A 16,884-nucleotide genomic window follows, 5' to 3' on the forward strand; every position below is an offset into this window, starting at 1 on the left:
TTTTACCACTTCAGTTACTGTCCAGCTCTGGTTTTACCTTGTCAGTACATACGGCTGCCCTTCATTTAACAGTCACCTCAAAGAGACAGGCCACTCAGTCACAATCTTTATATTCTTTATATTTTAATTGTGTAAGTACCTTGCCTCTCTGGTATCTTGTTCCCAAACATTTCTCCAGCTGGACCACTTAAGCCAATGAAAGAGCTAATCTATTTAACATTGATTCCATTAGCTTTGGTTTCCTGAACTCCTTTCCAACTTGGGGGGAATGATGGGAAAAGGGGCACCTCTCCATAGCCTTCTCGGACCTGCCACAGGAGAGGCAAGGGAGCTGTGGTTGCTCTCCCACACTCTCATTTGAGTGTGACCTTGTCTCCCTATCCCAATCCTACACATGAAGATAGCAGAGAAGTAACATACCTGTATAAACTTAGTAAGAGCGTGTCTCAATGGACCTAGTGGAGCCTGTATCCCCTACGCATAAATAGATTAGTCTTGTATCCTGGCAAGAACCCTGGATTTATAATCATGGGCCTTGGCTCCTGTTGTGACATTTCGGATAATCACTTAGCCTCCTTAGACCTCAATTCTTCATTTCTAAAAGCAGGATTAGCCTAAAATATTTTAATGTTCTCTGTAACACTAAAGAGTGGAAAGCACTATACAAACATGAAGAATGACTGGTCTCCCTGGAAAATGCCTTCCTTTCCCCACAGCACAAGCTGGTAGCAAGTTTCTGAGGGCAAAAGTCCCTAGGGAAACAGAAAAGGCCAGCAGATCACAGATCACATTCAAAACAGAAGAGGCTGCAAAACTCCCCAGACATGACTTACTTGTGCAGAATATCTCCTGGAACCTTTGTGGAGACATGAGAATCTCCTGAAGTTACCTTCCCAATGGAAGAATCTAAGCATCAATTGTCCTCAAGTCATATCAATGAAAATCTTAGGCCTGAACTGGAAGCTCCTAATATATTAACCAATGTAGTAACTGGCCCTTTTAGAGGGCAGAATATGTCAAGAGTTGCCTAAAGAACTAATAGTGCAACCTGTGCTCTATTGTCCAAAGCTATTTTGGGTCTTAAACCATAAGTGCAATTAAAAAAAAAAATCAATGCTTTCAACAACTGAAAGTCAATTGAGTTACTTAAGCCTTTCCCCAACATATATGGCCATTGACTCTCCAGGAGTCTGGCTACAGCATTTGGGCCTGGTGCAGACACAAACTACTTAGCTAGCAGATAAAGATTATAGGGAGCTCCAACCATCCAATCAAGAAACTATTAAAATATGGGTCATAAATCTTCAGTTCTGTCACAGTTCACCAAGGACAAAGTCTGACAACCTTTCATCATCACTGAGAGGCAGCTCTACGGAGCTGGAATGACTGAGGGTCCTGTTTTCCCTTCTCTTAGCTGTAGCCTAAGGTATGGTGCACAAGCATCATCAGAGAACTTTTGTTTCCATACCTGAAAGGGAGTCTACTTTCCCCAAAGGTACCCAGAAGGTTTTTGCCAGTGTAGCCCCTCAACCTTAATCCTGAGTGCCTTCCACCTCCAGGAATGCTGCCCTTGACCATGAGCAGGCTCCTGAGGACTCCTTGAGTCCTGCCCCTCACCGGCAGAGCTGTGAGTGTCAGAGGATAGAGGAGCAGTATCTACCCCTGGATCTGAGCTCATTGAGGGTCTGTCCTGTGGCCAGAGTACCCAGGGAGTAAACTGACAGGGGCAGGATGCTCCAGGCACCTTGGGCCCCATCCCAGCACCACTAGCACTGAGAAGATCAATAGCTCAGCATACATTCATTATGCATTCCAGCATACCAACTGGGAAGCCCTGCTGGAGACCCTCTGCCCTCTAAGCCACGGTCATGGTTTCCTCATCTGCAAAATGGGAGAATAATAACAACGCCACTGAGTGACTGACTCCATGAGATAATTATGGCAGCCAAGTGCCCAATACAGTGCCTGACACATAGCAGGTACTCACCTGTGGTGGTGCATTTCCCTAGCCTCTCCCTCCACTCTAAAGTCCAATTGCTGAAGCCCCTAAGAAACACCTGATACTCCAGTTCCAGAGTGCTATGATCAATATCCAGCCCTTGAAAGAAAACTATAATGAATAGTTCAGTTCAGCTTTTCCTCTGTTAAGGAAAACCATCCAAGATGAAAGTAAAGTAAAAAAGATTACTGCATGTCTTTCCAATGTCATACAAGAGCATTTTCTAACAAGTCCACCTACAGGTTATCTGACATTCTATAACACAGGTTCTCAAAGTATGGTGCCTGGACCAGAAGCATCAACACTGCTATAAACACAAATTCTTAGGCACCACTCCAGACCTATTATCAGAAACTCTGGGATTTCTGTAATTAACAAGCTGTCCAGGATTGATGCACTCATCTGAGGAAACATGACTTTCCTCTGCTCTAAGTAAACATAATTTTGTGCTTACAAAAGTGCCTGACACAAAGTAAATGCTACGTAAGTACTGGTTGTCATAAATTAGCCTATGTAAATGTAAAATCGTGATGGTATATACATTGAAGCAAAAGGCACGGTCAGAGGACTAAAGATCTCTGAGTGGAAGCCTCAGGGCTGACCCAAAACTGTCACAACCAAGCAGGCAAAAATCAGGGAGGCAGAGAGTAATGTGGCTGTCTGTAGTTGATGAGCAAGGGGAAATCAGAGGCAGGGTATGGATGAGACAGACACAGCTGGAATGAAGTCTTTTTTTTTTTTTTTTCCAGACAGGGTGCCACTCTGTCACCCAGGCTAGAGTGCAATGGTACAAACCTAGCTCACTGGAACCTTCACCTGCTGGGCTGAAGTGATCCTCCTGCCTCAGCCTCCCCAGTAGCTAGAACTACAGGCACATACCACCACACCTGGCTAATTTAATTTTTTGTAGAGATGGGGTCTTGCTATGTTGCCCAGGCTGGTCTTGAACTTCTGGCCTCAAGCAGTCCTCCTGCCTCAGCCTCCCAAAGTGTTGAGATTACTGGCATGAACCACCATGCCCAGCCAGATGAAGTCTTAAGATCATACCTGGGAAGCCTTCAAGCTGTCTGGAGCAAGTTTGACCTTTTAGCTGAGAAGATGTTGGTCTCTGCTGGCAGGCACTTCCGAGTCTGAAAGGTGTCAGGCCTACCCGTCTGTGCTTGTCTCCCCTGTTCCTGGCTGTGTTCCATTTCTCACATTTCTCCAATAGCCTCAGGACGGTGCCACTGCTATCTCTGGGGGCATGAAGCAGGCAGCGTAGAGCAGATGAAGTTTAATTCTGGAGCCCACTTCTATCAGTCCGTTTAGGACAAAATAACATGGACTAGGTGGCTTATAAACACCCGAAATTTATTTCTCACAGTTCTAGAGGCTGGGAAGTCCAAGATCAAGGTACCAGAAGATTCTAGTGAGGGTCCATTTCCTGGTTCTCTCTGTGTCCTCACATGGTAGAAGGGGTAAGCCTAGTTCTCTGGGGTCTCTTTATAAGGGCACTAATCCCATTCATGAGGATTCCACTCTCATGACCTGATCACCTCCCAGAGGCCTCACCTCCTAACCATTAACATGGGGATTAGGATTTCAACATATAAATGTTGGGGTTGGGGGACGAAGACATTCAGGCCATGAAACCACCCACCATCCTGCTCAGGTATCTTCCTGGCTCTCACAGCTTCACAGGGTTGAGGTCAGTTCCTTCTGAGGTCTGGGACCAGAGCCCTAAGAGCTAAGTTTGCAGTTAGGGCACTGTTAACTGATGTAAGAGATGGTTGGTTATAATGATTATCCTGGACAATACAAACATGAGGCTCATGGTCATACATATACCAGGTACTAGCAAAAATCTGGCTCCTTCACAAGTGGGTTGATCCACTTATAAATGGCTGCATAAACAACAAAAACTGGATTCAGGGGTTTTTTTTCTTTTTTAGTTATTATTATTTTTTATTTTTTAGAGACAGGGTCTCACTATGTAGCCCAGGCTGGTCTCGAGGTCCTGATCTCAAGCAATCCTCCTGCCTTAGCCTCCCAAAATGCTCAGATTATAGGCATGAGTCATTGTGCCCAGTCCTGGTTTTGATTATAAAATTAATTTTATAAATACTGGAATTCCAGCCAGGCACGGTGGCTCACACCTATAATCCCAGCACTTTGGAAGGCTGAGGTGGGTGGATCACTTGAGGCCAGGAGCTCAAGACCAGCTGGCCAACATAGCAAAACCCCGTCTCTACTAAAAATACAAAAATTAGCCAGTCGTGGTGACACACACCTGTAATCCTAGCTACTCGGGAGTCTGAGGCACGAGGATTGCTTGAACGTGGGAGGCGGAGGTGCAATGAGCCAAGATTGCGTCACTACACTCCAGCCAGGGTGACAGTGAGACTCAGTCTCAAAAAATAAATAAATAAGTAAATACTGGAATTCCATTTGAAACATACGTTTGAAGAGAAATCATGTTGATAAGAGAGTCCCTTTCTTAAATGCTTGAAAGTTCTGTGTTCCTTATATTTCAAATCATTGCCAATTAATGCAGTAATGACAGTGGTGTTGCTTTAAAGCAATTTAACTGTTTTGTAATCACTGAAAATAATTTTTAAGTTAATTTTTTTTAAAAAGCATGGAATCAAGCTGGTGAGAAAGGCGAGGAAGGAAGGGCAGAGAGGAGTACATCAGCAAATCGAGACTTGCCAGCCACTATTGCTGGGTACATTCTGCTACATACAGCTGCCATAAGGGGCAACTAAGGAATAATTGGCAAAGCTTGGGGGGTTAAGGAATGTCTGTACAAAACATGCATTATAAGGCAGGGCATGGTGGCTCATGCCTGTAATCCCAGCACTTTGGGAGGCCGAGGCAGGCGGATCACTTGAGGTCAGTAGTTTGAGATCAGCCTGGCCAACATGGTGAAACCCCATCTTTACTAAAAATACAAAAAATTAGCCAGATGTGGTGGCGCATGCCTATAATCACAGCTGCTTGGGAGGCTGACGCAGGAGAATCACTTGAACCCAGGAAGCAGAGGTTGCAATGAGCCGAGATCGAGCCATTGCACCCCAGCCTGGGCAACAGAGCAAGACTTTGTCTCAAAAAAACCCAACCGAACAAACAAACCCAAACAAAAAAACATGTATGAGAGAGAGAGAGGGAAATGGTAGAGATACTAATATAGGTAGTCCTGCTTGGCCTAGAGATATAGGTATATGTAAGCATGTGTAGCAATATTTCACAGTATTTCACAGTTTTCCAAATGCTTTTGCATAACATTCAAGGGATACTTAGTAAGCTTTTACTATATGTAAGGTATTAGGTCTACAAGGAGGACTTAGAGGCCCCTGCCCTCAAACAGTGCACTTTCCAGTTATTAGTAGGTAACATCCAAACGAATTTTTTGCTGTGGTCCATATGATAACCTGTTGTAGATATATATATGTATAGTGAAATTAAGATTGGAATCTCAGTGTATTTATTCATTTTTTTTTTTACAGTTCTGCATTGATCAGCCTAATGAAATTTCAGTTTAATTTGCCCTTTATAAAGAAGATAATTAGGGAAGTAACTGGGAACACCAAGTCTGGAATCAAACTGCCTGGATCCAAATTTCAGCTATATTGTTTACTAGTTGTGTGATCCTGAACAAATAATTTAACTTCTCTGTGCCTCCATCTGCAAAACAGGGATAGTGATGGTACCCATCTCAGGGGGGCAACTGTAAGGATTAAATGAGTTAAGAATGTATGTAAGGCACTTGGAAGAGATCTTGGCACAGAGTAAGCACTACATGGATTTCCTATTCTATTTTTATTTATTTAGAGATCCACTTGAGCGGATATTTCATTCATTCCCTAGTGGATGGAACAATAACATAGCAAGAAAACGGAAATAGGGAGGAAGCAGGTTTGTATGGTTATTTGGTCAATTTCTGGCCCTAGAAAAATACACTGGCATCCTAACGGATGTTAGGGCATGATTTCTAGATAAGTCAACAGAAATTGCTCTTAGCTAGCACCATTCCTGAGCTTATGCTCTGGCATAGTGCCCACACATTTACCCCTATGTGATCTGACGCCCCAGGGAGCAGAGGATGAATGCCATTATCCAAGCCAACCAAGCCAGTTAGGATCCATACTAGTGGGGGATAAAACACACACAGAATGACAACCTGATGGGAGAGGGCTGCAAATAGAACTTTTAACCCTGACGGCCATCCACGATGAGTGAGTTCCATGGCTGGAAGCCATCACTCCATCTGTCTGACAAGTCATTCAAAAAAGTTCACCATCTTCTGGTCTTTAAAGATGAACGCCTATAAGGCCAAATGGCTGGAGCTGTGTACTGAAGCCCAGAGTCCCTGACTTCCCTTCCCCACTCCGACACCCCTTCTAAAAAGCCATCTAAGGAAGTCACTTAACCACTCAGTTTCCTTATCCACACAAAGAAGAAAGCATTTGGTGCCCTTTGTTCCTCCTTATCACCCTAGAGAGTTTACAGTGTCTGTGTAACTAGTGCTCTGAAGATGCAAAGAATCCTAACTAAAGTGTCCAATATTGCAGAGACCAGTAAAATGCCTGGTTAATTTACTTTGGAAACGTTGATGCTTCAGGAATTCAAATAAATGGGTGATGTGGAGGTAGGTGTTAGGTCTGGTCTCTGGGAATCTGGCAGTTTAAGGAGAGAAAATCCTGAACACATCCTTCCTAAAAGACACTCTTCTCAAGTATTAATGCTATCTTCTTGTTCATGGTCCTATACATAGCATATTCTGGTTCACTCATGTATTAAAGTAATTTCTTTCATTTACTCTGCCCATTGTGCACAGTAAATACGAAGTGATGTTGTTGCTGAAAGTAGTGCTTTTTGGAAACTGCCTCAGTATAAACCAAGTCTTCCAAGTTTTGAAGCCACAGGGAGTAGTAAAAGGCACACAACCAGGCCTTCTTTACCACTCTAAGTTGAGGGTCTGAGCAAGAATGGGGGGATTGGAAGTAACAGTAGAAAGTTAAAGCAAAAAAAAAAATTGAAGGCTGGGCACAGTGGCTCACACCTATAATCCCAACACTTTGGGAGGCCAAGGTGAAAGGATCACTTGAGCCCAGGAGTTCAATACCACCCTGAGAAATACAGTGGGAACCCATCTCTACCAAAAAAAAAAAAAAAAATTAAAAGCATGGTGGCATGCACCTGTAGTCCCAGCTACTTAGAAGGCTGAGGCGGGAGGATTCACTTCAGTCTAGGAAGTCGAGGCTGTAGAGCAATGGCACAACACCAGTTCACTGTGACACTGCACTATAGCATGGGCAACAGAGCAAGAACTTGTCTAAAAAAAAAAAAAATTTGAGGCCAGGCACGGTGGTTCACACCTGTAATCCCAGCACTTACGGAGGCTGAGGCGGGCAGATCACGAGGTCAGGAGACCGAGACCATCCTGACTAACACGGTAAAACCACGTCTCTCCTAAAAATACAAAAAATTAGCCAGGCAAGGTGGCGGGCACCTGTAGTCCCAGCTACTCAGGAGGCTGAGGCAGGAGAATGGCGTGAACCCGGGAGGCGGAGCTTGCAGTGAGCCGAGATCACACCACTGTACTCCAGCCTGGGCAACAGAGCAAGACTCTATCTCAAAAAAAAAAAAAAAGAAAAAGAAAAAAAAAGAAAGAAAATTGAAATGGGATCATCTAAGTGGTCTACTTTTTGGGTTTATCTATTTACTTCCTGTTTGATCAAACAATGCTCAGATTGACAGTGCTTCTGATATTATCATGCAGCAGGGTAATACAGATTTCTGGGTCCACCCTAGTAATTTTCAGTGTATATATGTGCAGACATCCTGAGGACACAAGATGTACATCTGAATTGTTTGTCCTGCCACAAACAATTCAGTGGTTTCCCACAGCTCTTAGAATACGGACCAAGTAAGTCCAGGCTAATGATTCTTAACCCTGGCTGCTTTACCTCAGGAACTTTAAAACACTACCCATATCTGGCCTGGCGCAGTGGCTCACACCTGTAATCCCAGCACTTTGGGAGGCCGAAGCAGGCGGATCACTTGAGGTCGGGAGTTCAAGACCAGCCTGACCAACATGGAGAAACCACATCTCTACTAAAAATACAAAATTAACTGGGCGTGGTGGCACATGCCTGTAATCCCAGCTACTTGGGAGGCTGAGGCAAGAGAATCGCTTGAACCTGGGAGGCAGAGGTTGCAGTGAGCCGAGATCATGCCATTGCACTCTAGCCTAGTAGACAGAGTGAAAAAACAAAAAAACAAAAACAAAACCACAAAAAAAACCTACCCATATCTCTCCCCGTCTCTCCTAACTGAATCAGAATCTTTGTGGGTGGGGCTTGGGGGCTAAATGTTGCAAAAGCCTCATGGTCTAGCACTTCTTGCCTCTCCAGTCTCAGCTTCACCGCCTACCCCTCCCTTGTTCTGCTCGCCCTAACTGGCCGAGTCCCAGTACCAGACACAGTCCAGGGCTTTTGCACAGGCTGTTCCCCTCACTGGCTTAGACATCCATCCCCTGACCTCTCAGACTATATCAAATTGCACACTCTCCTAGCACCAGACACTTGCCTCCTTAGCACATTTTGTAGTTGCATTGTGATCCTTGGATTAATGTCAGCTTCCTCACTGGGCTGTGAAATTTTTTGCAATTAGAGGCTGGTTGGTTTCTGCGCACCGTTGTGTCTTCCCCAGCGCCAGTGCAGGGTCTGACAAATAAGAGGTGCTCATTACTTATAACAAATGTGGGAAACAAATGGCAGGACAGAAAATCCCAATATTCTCTGTCACAGATTTTAAACGATAAAAAAAGTATCTATTTTTTAAAAGTCATGTAAATCTAAGGAAGTATTGTCACAAAACATTGAACCCCATTTAATCTTAGCTACAGTTCCCCTAGCCAAGCTTCAAAGACAAGCATCATTTGGAAAATAAAATTACAGAACTAATATAACAAGCCATATCCTGTTGAAAGTTATTTTGGGAGGTGCCTACAAAAGGAGGGTTGTACGCTGCCTTTTCAATGCCTGGATGGGGATCTGCAATTTGAGGCCTCTCTCCTCCAGAGAGAATATTTTCTGAAAGAAGAGTTAGACCAAGTGATAACTGCACAGCAGAGCGTGGATCTGCTCCCATACTGCTTCCAATGGGGCCTCTCTGTCAGATAGTCAGTTACTTCATAACTACCATCTGTTGCTAATCCAGAAATGCAAATCGACATGACTTCGGTTCACATATTTGTAGGCCGAAACATCAGAAAGCTTGCACCTGCCAGAACCACCTCTTCTTTAAACCTCTGAAAAAAGCCGAAGCCGGCAATCCCAAGCAGAGGTTTCCAGAATAAGCTGAAATGCACAGCAGATAAAGTTAATTCACAAAACGAAGAATGGTCTGTGTAGGGGGTGGCGGGCTGTAGATTTCACAGTCAAGAGGCATAGAAATTGATGCATTTGGGATATATGTATTTGAAAGACTGGAGGCAAATAGAAAAGATAATACAAGATTTTAAAGTTATAAATTAGCTCTAGTTCTCTCTTCTTTGTCCTCGACTTTTAAAATGCCCCTGCTTGGGAGGTGGAGGGTTCAGGAGGCCTGTGGCACTAAATTGCAATTACAGAACATATTGCTACATACCCATCTTCCACTGTAGCACAGAAAGTCCATGAGAGGTAGGGAGACACTGGCCTGCCGCAATTATTTTCACTGAATAAAACCAGCTGTGTTTCCTAGACCCGGAACTGCACAAAACTATGACGTTTGGCTTTAGCATCCTGCCACTCCCCTCCAGAAGCCTCTGTGTCTTCCCAGCCAGCCACAAATGTCAGAGGGCCTCAAGCAGCCATCGAGAATGCTCAGGGACCAGATTTGGGCTCCAACCTCTGAGACACCCATTTCCTTCTAACATAAAAGGAAGGTAATTAATTCTTACCGTGCAGGGCCATTGGGAGGGTTCTATAAAACAACACTTGTCAAATCCCACTTGGAGCCCAGTGAATGTTAATTTCGTGTGTGAAATACATTCTCCTCAATAGCAAAACTTCTAGCGTCTTGGTAATCTACTCTCAAGTGGACATGAAGTCATCTGAGAATCTAATTTACATGGCAGTGTGAATGACTGAAAACGGATTTCCCTATCAATTTCTCGGTGTAGACGGCTGCACAAAAAAAAAAAAAAAAAAAAAGAAGACATTTACAGAGGTAAATTCCCAGTGCAGAGTCTAAATACCAGGGACAATTCAGTGTAGTAAACACCAGCCTAGACCCGGGAGCCAGGCTTCCCAGGTCCCAATCCTGCTTCCATCCCCAGCTGCCAGCGAGAGACCTTAGGCCAATTACTTAACCTTTCTGTATCTAGTTTTCCTTATCCCTAAAAAAGGTTTGATATTAATAGTGCCATATCTCATAGGATGGTTGGCAGACTCAATGAGGTAATACATGTGATATACTTCAAACAGTGCTGACACCATAATAAGTGCTCAATAAATACTAGTCATTATCACTGACAATGGCATTTCAAGCATAAGGTAGGATACCTGGGTGGCTGCTTCCTTCTGCAAGCTCAAGCCAAATGCCCTCTCACCAGATGGCCCCTGCTTATAGGAAAGGAAAACAATCTACTTTGTTCAGAATGACAGGAACACAGCTCCAGATTGAATGAGAAGGCTCCCTGCCTTGTAACAAAGGGAAAGTAGGTGCCAGAAGAAATGCACTTTCACATGTATTATTGCCACCAGAAGAAAGGAAGGAGTGGGGATTATACAACCTGTAAGTGCCTTTATATTTTAGTCAAGGAAAATTTAAAAGGAAACTAGGAAGCCATTCCCCAAAGCTCATCCATAACATCGATTCCTTGGTTTTCCACCCCACTCTCTATACAGAACACAGCTGTTCTACACCCCTTTACCTTTTCTTGTTTCGTTCACTCTGTCACCAGCTCCCATCCCCAAGCCCAGGAGAAGGCCACGTTACTCTGCCCCATCTAATGGCTAAGGACCAAATAGCATAGGAAGGGAGGACAAGAAATGGGAAAAAGAAGCTTGCTGAGAGTTTTCAAACCTACATCAACAGAGGTCTTGTATATTTTTGGTATATTAGTTTGCCAGGACTGCCATAACAAAGTACCACAGGCTGGGTGGCTTAAACAATAGAAACTGATTTTCTCACAGTTCTGGAGGCTGGAAGTCCAAGGTCAAGGTGTTGGCAGGGTTGGTTTCTTCTGAGGCCTCTCTCCTTGGTGTACATGACTTTCTCCTCCCTGAGTCTTCACATGATCTTCTATGTGTGCTTGTGTATGTAGTCACCTCTTCTTATAAGGACACCAGTCATATTGCAGTAGGGCTCACCCTAATGACCCCACATTAACTTAATTGCCTCTGTAAAAACTCTACCTCCAAATATAGTCACCTTCTGAGTGGTATTGGGGGCTAAGAGTTCAACATATAAAATTTGGAGGACCAGGACCATAATTCAGCTCATAACACTTGGTTAGGCTAATTCCTACATACTTTGTGGATTTTGATGACCATTTTGAACGTTCTCATATTTTTAAACAATTTTTCTTTCTTTCTTTGTTTTCTTTTCATTCCTTCCTTTTTCCTTCTTTCTTTCTGCTTTCTTTCTCTCTCTTTTTTTCTCTTTCTCTCTTTTTGTCTCTTTTTTTTTTTAATAGAGACAGGGTCTCATCATGTTACCTGGGCTAGTCTTGAACTCCCGAGCTCGAGCAACCCTCCTACGTTGGTCTCCCAAAGTGCTGGGATTAAAGGCCTAAGCCATTGCATCCACCCTCTCATATTGTTAATTACATTATTAGGAGGTTATTGCTTATATAGATAAATGCTATTACTTTTTATATGTTGACCAGCAACCTTCCTGAACTCATGTATTAGATCTAATTCTTTGTTGGTTGTTTCCTTCACCATCAAACAATAATACATTTGTCTCATTATCTGACAACTTCTTTCTCAACTAGCTTTTTTTCCCAAGGACTGCTATTTCCCATAGGAGTCCTCTTCCTTTTTTAGTTACATTCCCATAGACAATTCTGTATGGCCAAATCCAGAGGGAGATACGAGATCAAGCATGGGATTCTTAATTTGTATTTATTTATTTATTTTTTTAATAGAGGGAGGTCTCACTCTGTCACTCCAGGATGGAGTGATCATGGCTCACTGCAGCCTCAAACTCCTGGGCTCAAGCGATCCTCCCACCTCAGTCTCCCAAGTAGCTCAGACTACAGGCATGAGCTACTATGCCTGGCTAGGTTTTTTCGGGTTTGTTTTGTTTTGTTTCAAAGGGAAGAAGCTTAAATGGCCAAAGAAATAAGCATGTGGTGAGAAAGAGATTGAAGATAGAAGAGAGAATGGGGGTCATTTGGTATATTGAAAATCTGGGATGATATTTTAACAGAGACGTCAGGATTAGCCTTGGACAGGAAAATGGAAGAAAGCAAAGGTAGATGGAGATATGGACAAGATGGCAGATGGGACATGCACAGAGAGGCCGCAGTGCCTTCTGTCTAATCATCTCAGCAGCAAAGTCATCTGCAATAAGACATAGCGGTGTTGGGTGGCATGAGGAAGCCTGGATGCAGATGGAGGGCTGAAGAAGAACTGCAAAGGTTTGCTGTAGCCACACTGTTTTTTCTTCATCCTACCATGATTTGTTACACAGGTTTAACTTAGAGAATACACCACTCCCTGCTCTTATTTCCATGAAAACTGAGAACAAGAGCTCTTGGCCAAGAATTTAGTCAAGTCCCTTCCAGAAAGTTCAAGAAGTAAGAGAACATCCATTAAGAGGTACATCACTCCCTTCTTATTCCTAGTAACTTATAATGCCTGTAAGAAATCGTGTTTGTCTTTGGGAAGGGAATGTGAAGTGTAGGCATATGTCCGTCTAGCAAGTTCAAAAATTGCCCATTGAAATTGTTAGAAGAATGACTATTTGTGCTGCAGCTATGTGCTGAGGGAAACCTAAAAGTCAACTCAGCTTAGAGAGACCATGTCCACATCCCCACACCCGCACCCTTCACCTTGGGCCCCAGAATGAGATAAAGGGAAGAGACTGAATGTCACTGGTCCAAGGAGGGCGAGGGACATAAGAAACACAACTGGATCCAACCTGGAGCTTGAAGCCCAAAGCAAAGAGCTAGCCTAGCTCAGTCCAAGTTGTAACCCAAACTGTAGACCTTTGAGCATGAAAATAAATGATTGTTGTTTTAAGTAACTGAGCTTCAGAATAACTTGTTAGAGTAACTGTAGTAGTAACAGACAGATACACCACCTTATGTCAGAGGAAGTCAACTCTAGAAAAGGGAGTGAAGAAGCTGGGTACAGTGGCTCATGCTTGTAATCCCAGCACTTTGGGAGGCTGAGGCGGGCAGATCACGAGGTCAAGAGATCGAGATCATCCTGGCTAACATGGTGAAACCCCGTCTCTACTAAAAATACAAAAATTAGCTGGGTGTGGTGGTGCACGCCTGTAGTCCCAGCTACTCAGGAGGCTGAGGCACAAAAATCACTTGAACCCAGAAGGCAGAGGTTGCAGTGAGCCGAGATCGCACCACTGCATTCCAGCCTGGAGCACTCCAGCCTGGTGACACAGTAAGACTCCATCTCCAAAAAAAAAGAGAGAGAGAAAAGAAAAGGTAGTGAAGAGTAGAGGCTCACATTTTTGAGTTACATAAAAGTGGTAACTTACTGGGTAAGATGTATTTATTCACTTGTTCATTCATTCAAAAGTTGTCTAATGAGCTGTGTTTCAGATACTGGGAACAAAACATTGAATGAAACAGAGGAAATCCCTGCCCCCACAAAATTTGTACTCCAATATGTAATATGCAATATGCAAGAGGCATTTGCTATAGGCCTACGGTGAGCAGGGGAAATACTTTTTAAATGTCTTAACCTTGATGTAGTAAGCTCACTTACATTTGTTTAGCTACTGCATCACAGGTTCTCAGCCATTTATATAACCCAGCTGAGTTCCCTTCTCTGCTTCTCTTTCCAGAGAAGCAACTTGCCCTGAGTGCCCACTACTTGACAAGCAGGAAAACTACATCTTCTTCATCCTTACAAAATCTTTAGACTGGGTAACAGCATTCCCATTATATGAAGAAACTGAGGTGAGAAAGTGAAATAATTGTCCACGGGCACATAGCTGGGAAAAACCTGACATTTGAACCCAATTGTATACAGCTACAAAGCCCTGTTTCTGGGAACCATATTGCCTCCCACAAACTTGGTATTGCCCTGGAAGTTTGTAGGCTAAAATAAGATATTATTGATCCTTCATTGGATTTGAGGGTGGCAGGGGGAGTGTTCAAAGACATTTTCGGGACAACTACAAAAGTCTGGACTATATTTTAGGTAGTAGTATTATTGCACTAATGTTAAATCTTGTAAGTGTGATGATCATATCACGCTACGTTGGAAAAATAATGGCCTTATTCTTCGGAAATGCATGATAGAGTGTTTAAGATGATATGTCAAGTTCGCTGCAATTTACTTTCAAAGGGTTTGTCACATTGTGTGTCATATGTGTGTTTATAGAAATGGATGGATACATGCATACATAGACAGGCAGACAGCTATCTCGTAAGAGGAAGAGGGAAAAAAAGGGAGACAGAGAAAGCAAATGTTAACAGCTGCTGAATCTAGGTGAAGAATATATTAATTTTGTGGGGTTTTTCTTTCAGCTTAACTGTAGATTTGAAATATTTTCAGAATAAAAATTGGGGGCAAGAAAAAAATGAAGGTTTTGGCAAGGATGGTGTCTCTGTCCCTTACTTTGCTGTCATTTGAAAAATGCCATAACTGGCCGGGCGCGGTGGATCATCCTTATAATCGCAGCACTTTGGGAGGCCAAGGTGAGTGGATCACGAGATCAGGAGATCGAGACCATCTTGGCTAACACAATGAAACCTGGTATCTACTAAAAATACAAAAAATTAGCCAGGTGTGGTGGCACATGCCTGTAATCCCAGCTACTTGGGAGACTGAGGCAGGAGAATCACTTGAACCTGGGAGGCAGAGGATGCAGTGAGTCATTATCACACCACTGCACTCTAGCCTGGGCGACAAAGCGAGACTCCGTCTCAAAAAAAGGAAAAAAGAAAAATGCCACAACCTGAAATAGATCATCCTTGCAGGACATAGCCCTGTCTGAATCCTGGGCCTAGTTAAAAATCCTCCCTGCAAACCCACACTGAGTGTCCATTCAGCATACTCAGGAGCTGACCAAAGAGGGTGCTGGCTCCTCTCCTCCTTCCTCCAGTCTGGTGCACCATGATGACTGTTTGGAAGTTGACTTTGATAGACAAGAGGATGTTCGTGCACTGCTGGAAGAGACTGTGAAGGGTGAGTCAGGAAAAGGCTAGGAAAGCGATGAGGGGGCAGAGAGATGGGATGTTTGTAGCCAGGAGACAACTTAAGGAATGTCTGAGAAATGTGGAGGAGGGGAGGCTGGGAAAAGGTCAAGGAGCAGTGGCTTATCTGAAAATCCTTTAATACAAAAACAACAGAGGAAGACTTATTTGGTGTTGTTTATTTACCTACTACAGGTTGATACTGAGGAGTAGGTGGGCAGCCCCTACCCCTGTTTTCTCATCCTCTAAGGGAGCATAAATTTCCTTCCCGACTCTTTCAGACAAGCCCTTCTTTCCTTGGCAAATCACTGGTCTTCTTCACCTCAATGTGCCCAAAGCAGGAACACAGACATTTGGAGCTGGAATATGCATGAAGAAATTCTAAGAGGGCATGGGTGGAAACAGGAGGACCAGTCTGAAGGTCTCTGAAGCCTAGTGACCAATGAGAGTGGTCTAGACAGGGGGTTACAGAGGAGGTGGTGAGAGGTGGTTGGATTCCAGATGCATTTGAAGGCGGAAGTCAGCTTTCCATAGATGCCTTGCCTAGAAACATCACTGCCTTTTAGATTTCCCTTCAGTAGTCCCCTCTCTGTGGTTTATATTCTTGAACTGGAGGGCTCAGTTTCTTACAGCAACAAGGTGAGTTGGGGTATGGACAGATGAAGACAGATCCATCTCTGATCCTGGAAACACCATTCGAAGGGCACATCTTCCTAATGAAGATCGTTCAGCAACATCAAAGGAAGTTGAATCCAGCTCAACACTCCATTTTTCCAGGAAGCCTCACTCTCCACAGTGTGATGGCTTCCTCCTATGAGCTCAAGGGCAGTCTCTACTATAGTAATAACATCCTACCTGACATGAGTATAGTACTTTACAGCTCTTTCATACCATTTGGGGAGGTCCTTCCTAACCCCTCGATTAAGTTGGGCCCCCTATTGTATGTTCCCATAGCACCTTGGTCTTCTCCTATTCCAATTTTCACTATATCTTATTGTAGATGCTTAATTACTTGTCTTTCCTGCTAGATTGAAAAGCTTTATAAGGAAAAGACAATGTTATAGCCTTAGTACCTACCACAGTGCCTGGCTCATAAGAAGCATTCAGCATATCCCTACAATTGAATGGATAAATGATCATTAACTTTTAATCTTCAAAAGATTAATCTTCAAAATTATTCTAAAGTGGGTGGTACTGACTCCACTTCATTGATGAGGTGAAGGAGCTGCTGAGAGACTATGGTCACATAGCAAGTTAGCAGAGGAAGTGGGAATAGTACCAGGGTCTAGGCTCTTTCCACTACACTCTACCTGGAACCAAAAAAAAAAAAAACAAAAAAATAAATTCATTTAATCAATCAATAGATACTTACTGATTATTCTCTATGTCAGGCTCTATTGTATGCTGATAGAAGGAGAAACAAAAAAGGTAAGATTTGCATTTGGATGCTATTAAAAGAAACCAAATGCTGGGAAACTGACACGCAAACACATAATTGTATCAGAGTGTAATAAATACCACA

This window comes from Macaca fascicularis, chromosome 13 (assembly GCF_037993035.2).
Source record: "Macaca fascicularis isolate 582-1 chromosome 13, T2T-MFA8v1.1".
NCBI lineage: Eukaryota > Metazoa > Chordata > Mammalia > Primates > Cercopithecidae > Macaca > Macaca fascicularis.